At 36.4% G+C, this 14,055-nt stretch overlaps 1 protein-coding gene and 1 long non-coding RNA gene across 2 annotated transcripts in view; one reads left to right on the plus strand and one right to left on the minus strand.

Annotated features, from left to right (window-relative positions):
• LOC103475372 (uncharacterized) overlaps positions 1-5,111 on the minus strand; it is a 12,705-nt gene extending 7,594 nt beyond the window's left edge. The window contains exons 1-2 of the long non-coding RNA XR_535327.2: positions 4,933-5,111; positions 4,203-4,388 (exon numbers count right to left, since the gene is read on the minus strand). This is a non-coding gene — a long non-coding RNA (uncharacterized LOC103475372). The remainder of the gene's footprint in view (positions 1-4,202; positions 4,389-4,932) is intronic.
• The window catches only part of kctd16b (potassium channel tetramerization domain containing 16b), a 95,031-nt gene that overhangs the window by 53,962 nt on the left and 27,014 nt on the right, over positions 1-14,055 (plus strand). The window lies entirely within an intron of this gene.

Raw genomic sequence — 14,055 nt, forward strand, 5'->3', positions numbered from 1 at the left:
CAAGAGGAAAGAAGGGAAGATTCAGCATTTCAAGCAGAGATCGGTGAACAAAATCATTAGATGGATAGAGTAATGAATTAAACAAGAATTGTGAAAGAGCTTTAAAGTGTCTCTTTAAATATGCACACAATTAGTTCATGTTTTTATGCTCAAATTAAATTCTGAGCAATGAGGGCATATTTAGGGCACTAACCATAGCTACAATTGGAAGTCTGTGAACAACTACAGAGCATGCAGAAAAAAAATCCAAGTTTCAGATTATTAAGCTTTAACTTTGTGTTTATAATTGCTGAACAGATGAGGCACTATTAATTAGAAAACTCAAAGCACAGAAACTTATCTGAATCATAACATTTTGATTTGGTATTTTTTTCTAATTTTTCAAAGCTAATGACCGACTAAACACAGGGACAAATAAAAATAGTGGTTTAATAATAGTGGTACAAATCATTATGTGCCTGTTCTGGGCCAAACATTGAAAAAAAAAATCACAATACAATAAAACATGTATTAAAATAATCTTTCACATGAATTGGAGAATGCTGATTATKTTTACTGTGCCATGCTGGTTAGTGCTTGGATTATCATTAAAATTGATGCAAAACCTAACCCAGATAGCCTTCCATATTTTTTGGCCAGACTAAAACAAAGGCAATAATATGTGATGGAACAATAGTGAATATAAGCTACAAGAAAATAAGGATATTTGTTATTCMTGATGCTAACCGTTTAGTTAATAGATATTACAGAGTGGYGTATTGCTCATTCATCTTGCTCTTGCCTTTGATGTCAGATTTAGCTCTTGAACTTTGAAGTAATCTGCATTACAAATAAATTAAACATTATGAAAAAAGAAGAAAGCATTTTATATTGTAATGAGTCCAAGATTGAACAGAATATTGCAGTGTGGTGTTAAATGCTTGTGCAAATTAAACAATAATAATGACTTTGTTCAAAATGTAACACATATATATATATATATATATATATATATATATAACAATTCTAAAAAAAAACATGTTAAAATAAGGCTAAAAACAATGTTTTGAAATACAACATAATTATGAAATACTACAAATAAATATTGACATGCCCATCTCCCATCTTTAATTTTGACTTAGCTTATTATCTGACCATTTTCTTGTCTTGTRTAGAATTAATTCCAAAAGTATYCATACCCCTTATAATGTTAGATGTAAAATTATTCAATAAGAAGCTTATTTCAGATCGGGAGTAAGAGTCSTTCAAAAGCTAATTCAGCATTGAAAATGAGYATTAATTTTTAAAAATGAATAACTTATCTGTGCATCAACATTTTATTTAAAACAAATGTCTTGGTTCTCTTCACAAGTTTTCTCTTAAGTTCAAGTCAGGACTCAATAGTTGGGACACTTCAAATTGTTAATATTACCTCCAGTCAAAAAAAACTAAAAAAAAACACGTTCGAAATATTTAAATATTACTTTAGATTTAAACATCTGATGAGGTTATTAAACATTTTCAGCTGAACTGTTCTGTATAGTGGTAGATTAAGGGTCAATGGAAAAGAAAGAAAGAATGAAACCTTGCCTACAGTTCTTTTGACAAAGTAAATGCCCTGGGAACTCAGTGCACATGCACGGGGCATCACCAGCTTGGAAAAATACAGTGGCGGGTTTAATATTTTTTTTAAAGTTAATGATCACTTACACAAGGGTTGGTCACCTCCAGTCCTTGAAGGTCACTTTGTCATGTTGATTAGGCAATTCATCCATTTGATTCAGGTGTYCCTCCCCATTTAAAGAACAAAAAGCCTTAAATCTGACCTGAGTAGCTAAACTATTCAAAGGTCTATCCAGTCTGGTCTTCGGTGTCAAAAACTTTGCTCAGAATCAGCAGCAATAAAACAGTARCTGACGCAGAGTCTACTACCAAGAATACATCATTCAACATCTTTCTGAAGAATGATTTACTCAAAAAAAGACTAATTTGACTGCTGAGTTATAAACTTCTGGCCTTGGTGCTTGAAACTTCTTTATGGTAGAAAATGTTTTGTTACAAGCCAACTTTTGACTCTATTGMAATTTTATTAAAAGCACTAGACATCAGCGAGGAAACTGAGCTTCTTTTTTAAATTATCTGCTTCTTATCATTTTAGTATTTGCATTAAGTCTGAACTTATAGTATTATGAGTTGTTGTCTTTTAAAGGTCACCTTAGTGATTTATTACAGACTSAATATGTTGTTTTCAGTCCAAGTGTTTGACTTTAAAACCTAATCTCTTCCCTTGCCAGCAACTATATCGCTCTCAGAAGTCGCACAGAATTCATGCCAGCGTTTGACTGTCAAGTCACAAAACGCACCAGAGCTTCAAAACTCTGAATGTTTCTGTGTTGCCTCCCAGTGCTTTAGGGAGACCAGTCAGAAAATTGAGTCTGTCTGATAAACTCAAGCTACAGTAATGAAAGTGTGGAGGCATCTGTCTGTCTCTGGGTCTTTGGGTTTCTATGGCTTTTTTCAAATTGACTTGCAACGCGTYTCTCTTTAAAAACTCGGATTGCATCATTACATCCCCAAAGTCATTCTGTTGAATGAGAGCATTTAAAACGGGATCAGTAGACTTACTTCCATATGACTCAACAGACATCAGAGGATGAGGTTCTAAATAGWTTTTTGTAATATTCGAGATGAAATGTGACCCATTAGCTGGACTTTGCAACTCCTAGTGTTATATAATATTATAATGTTGTCTGATATTWTATTCTGAGACCATACAAAGCATGACTGTTAAAMAAAACAACTAACATTTCACTGCTCCATCCCTCAAATAAAGTGCCATACTGGTCTTCAGCTCTGACCCGTGCACCACACATCTTATTGGAGTAGAACAGTAATGCATTACAGGTAATCACAGGTATGTCAACAGAGATTTGACATTCATAGAGCTATGAATGTCAAATCAAATCTTCCTTTTGACTGACCTGTGAAAAGCATACACTGCAAAAAGTCTGGGGAACAGATTGGGGCTTTTGCTGGAATCTGATGCAATGTTGTCTTCTTTACTTCATACAAGTACAAGAGAAAGGTGGAGTGTGTTGAAGAGTCTTCTGAGGTTGTCTATTTTGCTTAGTCACAATAGCCTCCTGTCAACACGTGGACGCACGCACTCCCTCCTCCTCTCTTTATCTCTCGATTGATTGCTCTAATCAGTGGGATGCAGTCAAGCTCTGTGAGAGTGCCACGCTATTTTCCACTTTACTAACCCATGAAGGGTAGGAATACTCCCAATTTCAGCTCAACCAGGTCAGATGGAAAACAAGTCACAGGTAAAAAAAAAAAAAAGAAAGAAAGAAAGGAAAAAGGAAGCATCTTCATGGAAAAAAAGACTGGTCTATAAAGAAACAGTGAGATGCATAATTTGAGTTTATGTGGGTGGCAGACAAAATTGACAATTATTTCATCTCAGTAGATTCAATTGAGTGTTACATATTTTCAGAAAGAACGAAAATCTTTTTATTTTCTTGCATAAGAGGAGTTCTGCTGAAGAGCAAACAGGTTAATCTGCTGGCAGAGAGAAAAGCTGGCAGGTAAGAAGTCAGGGTGAACAAGCTGCTTTACAGCTGGCATAGACAAATGCTCCAAGTACACCAGAACCCTTTAAGATCAGTTCAAATTTAGGTTTACGCCTGATGAAGTTGTAACATAATCAAGACTCAAAATGTGACCCTACTGGTGTTCCAGCAAAGGAATAAAAAAAAAAAAAAACTAGAAAATGTGCATACAATGCAAAAATTGCGTCCAACAGTTCTTTGCAGAGGTGTACAATAACTAAGTATGAAAATCATGGGGCAGACAATTTTATTAATGTATTTTTTTTTCCTATCGAAAACATTTCACCCTCACTGTTTTTGTTGCTGTCACCAAACATATCTGATCATTCTGTTTAGCAAATGTGGCAGAGCTTATTTAACATTGTTTTGTGTCCTGGCATGAACCCTGCTTCTAAACAATATCCATACATTTTTAATGGAGTTCAGATAGATTAATATTAAGTTCCCAATTCTTCACAAAAGCAGCTACAATGTGTTTTTGGGATGATTTATCACTGGGACACGCAACTGTAAATAAATAGCAAACCTAAGTGTTGAGGTAAAGACAAAAATTTGGAAGTACTCATTCTTAATCATTCAGTTCATATTGTGCAATCGACATACAAATCTTACCGCATGATGGTCAAGTTCTCCTTTACTTTGTGCAGTTTCTCCACTTGAAAAGGCACAGATTCAACACAGATTATTTTATCAACTGGATTTCACTCAAAGGACCAAGTATTTGTCTTCGTTTATCCTCCACGTATTCATCAGTGTCAGGACACTGCTCTTACAGATGGTGCAGAAGCAGGTAAAAACCTTTAAGCAATTCCAAAAGAAGAAAACATAAACATTACTAACCTGTATTTTTTGGCTGTACATAAATTAATTTTGCACAGCCTGCAAAATTAATTTATGTAATTTATGTAATTTGTAGTTACTAAGCAAACTACAAAAATAAACCACTGTGCATCAACCCACAAAGTGCTAAGTGAAGTGAACAAATTAACTAACTGAAGTTATTTAACTTTGGACATTTCAAATCAATATTTACATTTCAAATGTTTACTTTTTGATATTAATCATGAATGTTTATGTATAAATATTGTCAAGTTATTACCCATATGTTTAATAAAGTAGTGGTCAAATCAAAATCCAGCAGTTTAAAAAACAAAACCCAACAATCTTTCCAACCATCTACATCAACCACTAATAATATGCTAGATTTCACAACTACAAAATAATTAAGATCTGATTTGACATAGGTGTGTTAACGAGCCGGTGGCTAGGCTAATGCTAATCCAGAATGTAAACAATCAAGCTTAGTGATCTCACAATAATAATAATACAGTTTCTGCCTTACCGACTGTCTCTCTGCTTGTTTGTAGATGTATCACAAGAGCAAATCAATCTTCAAAGGTGACACCAAACTCCCGTTTTTTTTTTTGTGTTTTTTTTCTGCTTTGCCGCTTCTAATTTTTCCGTCGTTGTCCGTCCCTTTTTATGGTCCGTGTACTACAACCACTGTTCCGCCATGTTTCCTTCTGACTGTCAATTCTTCAGCTAGGGCAAGTCTTTTCTTTACTTTTTGTTCCTTTTTTCTTTTCACTTTATTTCGTTTCTCTTTTCTTCTCTTTTTCCTTCTCACCTCTTCTGATTTGACTTCACAATGATGCAGTTTGATACTTGGTTGTTTTTAAAGTGTTCTCAGGTTTTGTATTTTGATGCCTTCAAACATTTTTTTGCTCAGTCTTTGGTATATTTAGTAAATATGTATCCAAATTGCATCCGGCTTATGTATGAGCCATAGACAAGCATCTATGAGCTTATAGATGCTCATAGATTACAGGTTTTTCTTTCTAGGTTGGCACAATCACAGTTCAAATTGATGTTGACCTTGCTTGACAGAAATAGTGGTGTTTCAACAATTCCCAGGTTATGATCAACTTGATCCCTTGATTTGGTGGCTACCAGGACAATGATTCCCAAATCACACCTATTTTTTTATTTTTTTTAAATGGATAAAGCAGGCTAACACTGAAATTATCCAGACATGGAAAATATGAGGACTACGCTTAAAACCAGACAGTTTAAATTAACTCTACTAATTATGCCAAGAAGACAGGTGAAATGTTCTGCCAGAATTATTAAGCAGAATATGATGGGCTGTCATCATAGCTTTAGGGAAGCTCTTAAATTTCCTTAAATATTCCAGTGGCAAAATGTACTTGACAAAGAAAAGGCTTAAATGAAATACAGTGAAATGAGACATAAAATTCTGCAGAAAATGAAAACACCTGTCTTCAGATTGTGTGTTCCTGGAGTCACTGAAGGAGATTTAGACAACTATGTTTTATTCATGTTCATCTGACTGTTGCTGAATGCCTGTTTTTACCTTGTGCTCTCCACACAAAGTAGTAGTTGTTGCAGTTTTTGTGCATTCGTGTCGACAGAAAGGACAGGGAGTGGAACAACAGTGTGACAGGGACAGAAAGAACAGGAGAGGGTGATGGAGATGCAGTCAGAAAAAAACTCCAGTGAGATGACAGAAAAGGCCAAAGGGACAGGAGAAAATAAGAGAGAAACAATTGAGAGAAAGAGTACCAAGGGAAGAAAAGAGAAATGAAGAAAAGAAGCTCAGACAAAAAGTGTGAGTCACATAGTGAGAGTAAAAAACTGTAAGGAAAGAGTGAAGAATGAAAGTGAAAGAGAAATCAGTGTGCGTGTGAGACAGAGAGACAGAAAGAGAGAGGCTGAGTGGGGGCAAGATTAGGGAGGCGATATCAGACTGCCCATCAGTGTCACAGAGCTTGTGTCCTCTGTAAGTCATTTCATTCATCAGCCTGGAAGCTCAGATTGTGTCTGGATGGCCTGTTTACTTATTCTACATCATAGCAGCAAAACGCGTGTGTGTTTTATCTGCTTTCAGAATAGACCTCTGTTGAATCAAACCTGAATATTGATGTAAAAATGCAGGTACACAATTTTACAACCTGGACCACATGGTAAAACATCAGCAACAAATGGATGTAATATCACTTCAAAACACGCTGGCTTACAGAAAACTATAGTACATTTAATGTGTAATATTCAAATTTGAGTTATTTACTAGCTTCCTCACGTCATTATTAGCTTACTCCCTACTGTTTTAAAGTTTAGTTTCTGTAAAAGTTCATTACTGAAAACATACATCAAGTCATTTCTTTGTAAAAACAATTGTATTCCTAATGTATTACATGGTCCTAAAGACCTTTGGGCACTAACGTTATCATTTTTGTATGCAGCAGAGGAAAACGCTTCACTGAATTGTTTAATCAGCGCATTCTTTTCTCTTTCACTGCTGAGCATATACTTGAGACCAAAAAGAACCACTTAGCAAAAACTCATCCGTGTTCAAATGAGGGTTGTCATCAATCAAGCAACCCTCTGCTCTTATAGTGTCAGTGTGGACAATGTGCAGTGGCTGAGTGACAGGAAACAGTGCATTATGTTTAAAAGTGACACTAATGTACTGGTGTTGGTTAACTGACTGACTAATACTATAAATATAAAATAAATCTACAGCAAATCAAGAAAATAATAGGATAAGCGATAAATGGCAATGTGCAGGAAATAAATTAAATATGCAAAATGTTAAAAATGTGGTAAAAATGCTTTATTATTACACATGATCACCAATATACTACTTTATTGAGCTTTATTGATTTCTGTTATATGTACTCAGAGGTTTGTCCACCGTTATTTTAATGCTACTCCTGACATATTATTGGCTTGTTTTCCAGACTAAATGTGAAGCATCGCCCATCAAATCAAAGGATTTTATGTATTACGCATCAGAAGCTTTAGATCCCAGTGTTTTCTTGTGGACAGATGGCATCGACTGATATAGCTCATGTGATAAAAGTTTCTCAAGACGTCAAATTCCTATTCTGTATTTTTCTTCTTTTCTTGAACTTCTTTTACTGTTTACTCTTTGTGTCATGGGAAAGAACATCCATCACCTCCTCTCCCCACTCTCCTGTTTCCTGTTTTTTTTTTTACTGGCATTTGGTCAGTTGTGACAGAGCGTTATAAAACTCTGCTCTGTGCTAGAAATCAGTGATTGCTACAATTTTCTAGCCCTGTTTTTGGGGATAATCTGGTGCAACCACAGGCTGCAAGCTTCAAATTAGGTTTCAACTCTACATAATTCTCCCAGGGGAATGTACTCATTTGCTGTTTTGCATGAGTGTATGCATATATTCTTGGAGCTCAGAAGTAAAAGGTGCATTTCATTTAAACATTTCGAACGAACATGCATTTATCAAAACGCTGTGTGGGGTTGTCAGAGAACTGCTCACCAACAGTGAAGGTCTACTGTGAGAGGGTTTTTCATATGCTTCCAAATGCATGCCACTAAAGCGTGTGATTATGACAACTGGTGCTCATGACAATGCTCATTTGTTTATACTAAAACAAGAGCAAAGGGGAGGAAGTAGAAGTAAGCACTACTGGAGACATTTAGATTATCTTCCATTTCTTTATTTCTAGTGAGGAAAACAATTAATCCAACTGGCCTCATTTTGCCAAATAGGCAAGATGTGTCTGATGCGCCTCTCATACATTTTCTCATCTATTCCATTCTCAAGCATAATGTTCCCCCCATTTCCATCAGTCATCAAGGTCCATTAAAGAGCCGTTCATCTGAGAGGCCACTCTATGACATTAGGCGAATAATGCATCATTTCGGCCTGATGGGAGCTGGTGGGGGTAAATTAGTGGCACTGATTGAGAACCCCAGTTTACATTGATTACCTCTAAGCCGTTGGAGCGTGGAAAGACATTTTGTAAACCTTGCCTGCTATTTCATATTGAGCTTGTGCAAAATATTGTGAAGGAGAGGGAGAAAAAAAAGACCAACGAAGCAGTAATAAAGACAAATTAAAGCGGCGTTCATTTCACTACTGCTTGAGATTGAATAACTGTTGCCTAGGATACTGTGAATTTAAACACAGAGGAGGGAGGGGGAGAAGCAAAATGGGCTGAGAATGAGAAGGAGTCAAAGAGAGATAGAAACAGCAGGACGTATCGTTTAGCTTTGTGCCTCTTATCGATTCCACCCTGTCATCATTGAGGAGACCACTTAGCTATTAGAAGATTAGGCTTGTAGTAGGTCTATATCTCACAAGGACAGCCAAGTTGATGATGATGAAGTAGTTCATGGAGAGCCTTCAAAATGTAGCGATATATTACAAATTCATACAACAAAAAGAGCAGCAAAACAGAGAAATGTTTTCTTGCTACAGGGATGTAAATCTCACACAACATAATTCTTTAAGGACATGCGAATAAGTTCGCTAATAACTTCAACATTAATGCTATATTTTCTTTTTCTCAAAAAATGTTTGTAAAAACTGTGGAAGAAGTGTTTTTTATTGCAGTGAGAATCCTGTTTCCTTATTTACGATCCTCCTTTCCATACATTTGCCGAGCCTTGCAAAAGTCTTCATACATTCTTTATTTCTTGAGTTAACACACAATTTTCTTAAAAAAAAATCTATGGCATGTTAGTAATTTTATATAATATAATTTTTATTATTATTATTATTTATTTATTTTTTTTTATTTTTGTCATAGTACCCCCAAGAATTTAAATTTACTACTTTCACCCCTGGTCATAAGCTTAACAATGCTTATGACCAGGGGTCATAAGACAGACTCATCAGGTCTGTCTTTAAGACTGTCTTTAAGACATCAGGTCTGTTGACAGACCGGATGTGTGCTAAAGACTGCTAAAGAAAACCAGGAAATCAAGGGAAGAGCAGGCGGCTCAAGGACACATAAAACTTATTTGAGTTGAACAAAGTCTTACATTTTTGTTGAACAGGCTTAATGTGAAGCCTGAAGTCATAAGGAAATGGGACAATGAGTAGCCGGTGTGTGAGATGACTGGAGGAGCAGCAACACTGAGATAAAGTGGTAGATTTACTAGAAATGCTACAGAAACATAACCAAGAAAAAAATAGAGGATGAATATTTGTGCATTTCCAATCTAAATTTAGATCTGTATATTTTAGTTTTAAGTTTATTTAAGTTTTATTTAAGTTTTGTTTATTTTTTTACTTTTCCATACACTCATTTGACCAGGGCACCTTCCCCTACATGACTGTCCCTACATGGGTTGTGGCAAACTTTAAACAGGAAGTCTTATGACTGTCTTTCAACAATGGCTTTTCTCTTACCACTCTTCTATGAAAGTCAGATTCTATGAATGAAAGTTGTCCTACTGACAGATCCTCCCATCGGAGCTGTTCATCTTTACAGTTCCTCCAGARTTGCAGTGGGCGTTTTGGCTGAATCCCAGGTTAATGTTCTCCTTGTAATTTTTTATTATTATTCCCAAATCGCGGAGGCCTTCACAGTTATTAGTGTGCCAGTAAATTTCCAGGTTGTAAAAGTAAAGGGCTTAATACAGATAGAGGGCACCCTTCTTAGACCTTTGATGAATGAATCCAGAAAATCATGTGTGATTTACCATTAATACATCTATTACATTCATTGGATTGCTTTATCAGAACGTATGACAACTTTCAGTGAGTCATTTCTAAATCTTTTTAAAACAGTTTCAAATTGTTCCCAGGAAGACATTTATTTTCATTTTACAACAGGATGCAGGTTTCCTGTCTGTGGGTTCATGTGTCTGCAAGTCCAAAAGCATAAACCTCACATTGTCATGGTTGTTTATGTGGAAAATAAAAAAGCATTTGGTTATGAATATGCACTTGAGGCTACGTCAGAAGGCTGTGGAAGAGTTAAATGTAGGGTGTCAGAAGACAGCCTGCCTCCAGTATATTCAAGTAGATACATAAGTGCGTTCATGCATGAATAACGAAAAGCACACTCAAATAGAGACCTACATGCACTCCAGAACTCTGAAAAAAAGACAAGTGTCTTAATGACACTTAGCCTTACACCGACTCTTCAGACCAAGTGAAAGTCTGACTATGCCAAAAGCTGTTAAAAGTTAATGACCCAGCAAACCTTGAAATTCATTCACATGATGTAAGCCCATGAATCAACTAACTTCAAAAACAGCAGTAAAACTCTCTGAACACTTTGGCTGAGGTTCACTCCTCCAGCTTTTAGAAATTTAAAGTGACATTCTCTTATTTTTTATTACTTATAATCTGCCCATGGATTTTTTTTTTTTTTGCCAAACGGATGGTCCTTAGTAGACACATTAGCAATGACACATCACTTTACTGCCACTTAGACATTTGTACTCTGTGATAAGGTTCTCTTGCTACTCCTGTCTTTATGTATGAATGTGCATGGAGAGAGATAAACATGCGATATTCCTGTCTCTCTGTGTTTGGTTGCTGTGTCCTACTTCCTCCACCTACCCGTCATACAGAGTCCCTAATGAGGCCCCTGGGAAGCTGTCAAGAGCTTGTGCTTCTCCCAAACAGCTCTGCTTCCAAGTCGATTTCAAAGCTTTTGCCTTTAAGGCTGCACAGCCTATGAACTGCCAGGTTTGGTAACCAGCAGTCCGATTTTGTCACCATTCTTACAAATGCTAACAACCGCAGATTTGGCATGGATGCCAGGATATTTGAAATAACGCTCTACATCCATTTGTTCACACGTGTTTGCACAAACTGACAAACTTCCCAGACAAACAAGCTGACACACACCCATCTGGTTACAAGCCATTGCTGTATGTGAGCTGATTTAATTGAGTCTCTCTTCTCACCAGTTTCTCTGTCTCATCATGAGTGCTCTCGGGGAGATTTAGTGATTACTTAAAACAAAGAGGTCCCATAAAGAGTGAAGCTATTGCTTCACATTCAACAAATACATGCAATTCAGCAATACAATGAGCGCCTTGATGGAGAGAGCACAAACATGCAGAGTTACAGCAATGAAGAATGCCACCTTCCCTGAAGGAAAAGTCGGATTCCTTCCAGTTCACCGACCATGCTTTTCTTCCATATCCCACTTTGAGCTGCTTTCCTGAAATCCTCCCTACTGAGAATACTTCAGGTGAAATGGGACAASAGCAATAAAACATTCTTCACCGGTAATATTCAGACTCATGTTCTTAACATAGAGGAGATACTTGGAGTGAACTGTAAAGAGGAAAAACAACTATCAGCTTCTTTTGTTTCCAGAAAAAGCTCATGGACATGAGATGGTAAATTGTGATTTTAGTTGCAGAATAATGCCAATGAAATTTGTTACCTTCGTCATTCCGGGTTTTTTTTTTTTTTGTCGTCTTTATAGTACCATGAGAATGCTTCTTGTTCTAAATTATAGCCTTAAAGCCCATTTTTCATTGTCCAGTCTTAGTCTAACCAATGATGTCTGGTTTAGTACCATCCAAGTAGGGAACGTCAACTTGCAGTCTGTTCTTTACTGTTATGGGGGTGAATATGGGCAGGAATGTGGGCAGGAATGTGGGCAGGAATGTGGGCAGGAATGTGGGCAGCCATGAGCCTTGGTCAACAATCCAATGATGCTGTTTGCAGCAACACTCAGTAATGGAGAACCTTGAGGTTGTGGTTTTGATGGACTCATATAAACTCAGAAATGTGTTTCTGCCTTAATGACAAGCAGCCAGAAATGTCACATAGTTCAGATTAAAGGCTAAAATGATGCTACATCTCATCCTCCATTTGTGTGTTATTATGGCAAATAAACCCAATTATTTAATTTTGTCTTATGAAAAGTCGTTGCTGGCCCATAATGAAAACAATTTAAATTAGCTGATTTGTTTGTAAAATTTATACGTAAAAATCAATTTATATTGTGACGATTTATGTTTTAAAACTTGGGTAAATCAGTGAAATAATGTAAACCATTAGCCACACATGAATTAATATATAAAAATAAAAAAAACAAAGAATAAAAGGCACATCACGTCAAACTGATGTTATGTAACTCTGGTGTTTCCTTCTGGCTGGACAAAAATCTGAAACTCCAACAGAACATTGACCAAAGCAACATCTTTTCTCACTTCTTCATTCCTCAGAGAGACGTGTTGCTTGTAGGACTGCAAAATCAGTCATTCCAAAACTTGAAGCATGTGCTGCTGCTCACAATTCTTCTTGACCGAGTAGTTCGCTCATATTAGACATATCAAACCTTAAGTCCTCTAAAATCTGCCAACTGAATAGATTATGTATTGTATCTGGAATATGTCAGTAGTGATTGTTTTTGATAGTTCAACTCTGCAAACAGTCACTTCATCCACATACAWACCAACCACAAGACGGACAACACAACTGGTGCACAAGCACTTGAGAACTTTTCACACTCCTCAGGAAATCACTGCATGGACAGTGAATTATTTAAATACAATTGTTCTTGCATGAAAGAGATTGACCATTTTCTTACTCCAAAAAATACATTTTGAAAATATTTTAGGGAAATAAGCTGAAAAGGAACTTGTACAAGTTTAAATCTTTCATTTTAGATATTTCCACAAGGTTCATTAAGATTTTCTGTAGCATCTTGGCACACAACTTGTGCGATTTAATTGACTCAACACTGTGGTGTCATTGCTGATAAAAACAGCCAGTGTTCTGGGATGTTCCTCTAGCAGAGAGCCTAACCTCCTGGGATTCATAGTAAACAGAGACAGCTGCAATCAGTGGCACGCTTGCAGTCTGGTACCATCAGCATGTTTCATTATGTTTGCAAGCATGCTCAGTCCTGGCAGCCACATTTTTAAACTTCTCATTTTACATTTTATTGGGTCAGGCCCCAGTGAAATATGCAAAAAATATTTCAACTTAAAATCCATTAAACTTTTACAATACTGGTTTTCAATCTGAGGGTTAGGTAGTAATGCTTTACAAATTTCCACAATTTTTGCAATAGGTCTTCAAAACCTAGTTTATCATTGTATTGAATGTAAACATTTAGTCCTATATTCTGTGAGAAACCAAATTGCTTTATTTGTACTTCAGGATTGACTAGACTCTCTAAAGACAATTTGTCAAGTCAGTTTTAAATATAGACCTTCATGTTGGACACAAAATAGCACCATAAAACCATTTGACCTCATCACTTCTGACCAGATGCAATTGCAGCCAACTACACTCAAATGCAAATTCAATTAGTGACCACATTTTGATTTCCAAGGTCACTTAGCCCACTTTTTGAAACACTAAATCAAAACTGGTCATGCGACACTGATGTAGAAACAGATCGAGTGTTAAATTGAAGCAATGTAGGTGGCATGGTTGCTTTTACATGGTGTAAAGGAAAAAAATGAAAAGAAAATTGATACCAATCCTAAATCTCATGCAGTATGGAATATAGAGAGGGAATTAAGTCAAACTGTATAGAAGTGAACTATTCTGCAGGTTAACATTGAAAATAAGCCATAGAAAATAAGTTTTGGAATTTTTATTTTGACACGTTGCTGTGGGAGGCGTCGCTTGACACGTTGCTGTGGGAGGCGTCGCTTGACACGTTGCTGTGGGAGGCGTCGCTTGACACG

Source organism: Poecilia reticulata, linkage group LG14 (genome assembly GCF_000633615.1).
Source record: "Poecilia reticulata strain Guanapo linkage group LG14, Guppy_female_1.0+MT, whole genome shotgun sequence".
Lineage (NCBI taxonomy): Eukaryota > Metazoa > Chordata > Actinopteri > Cyprinodontiformes > Poeciliidae > Poecilia > Poecilia reticulata.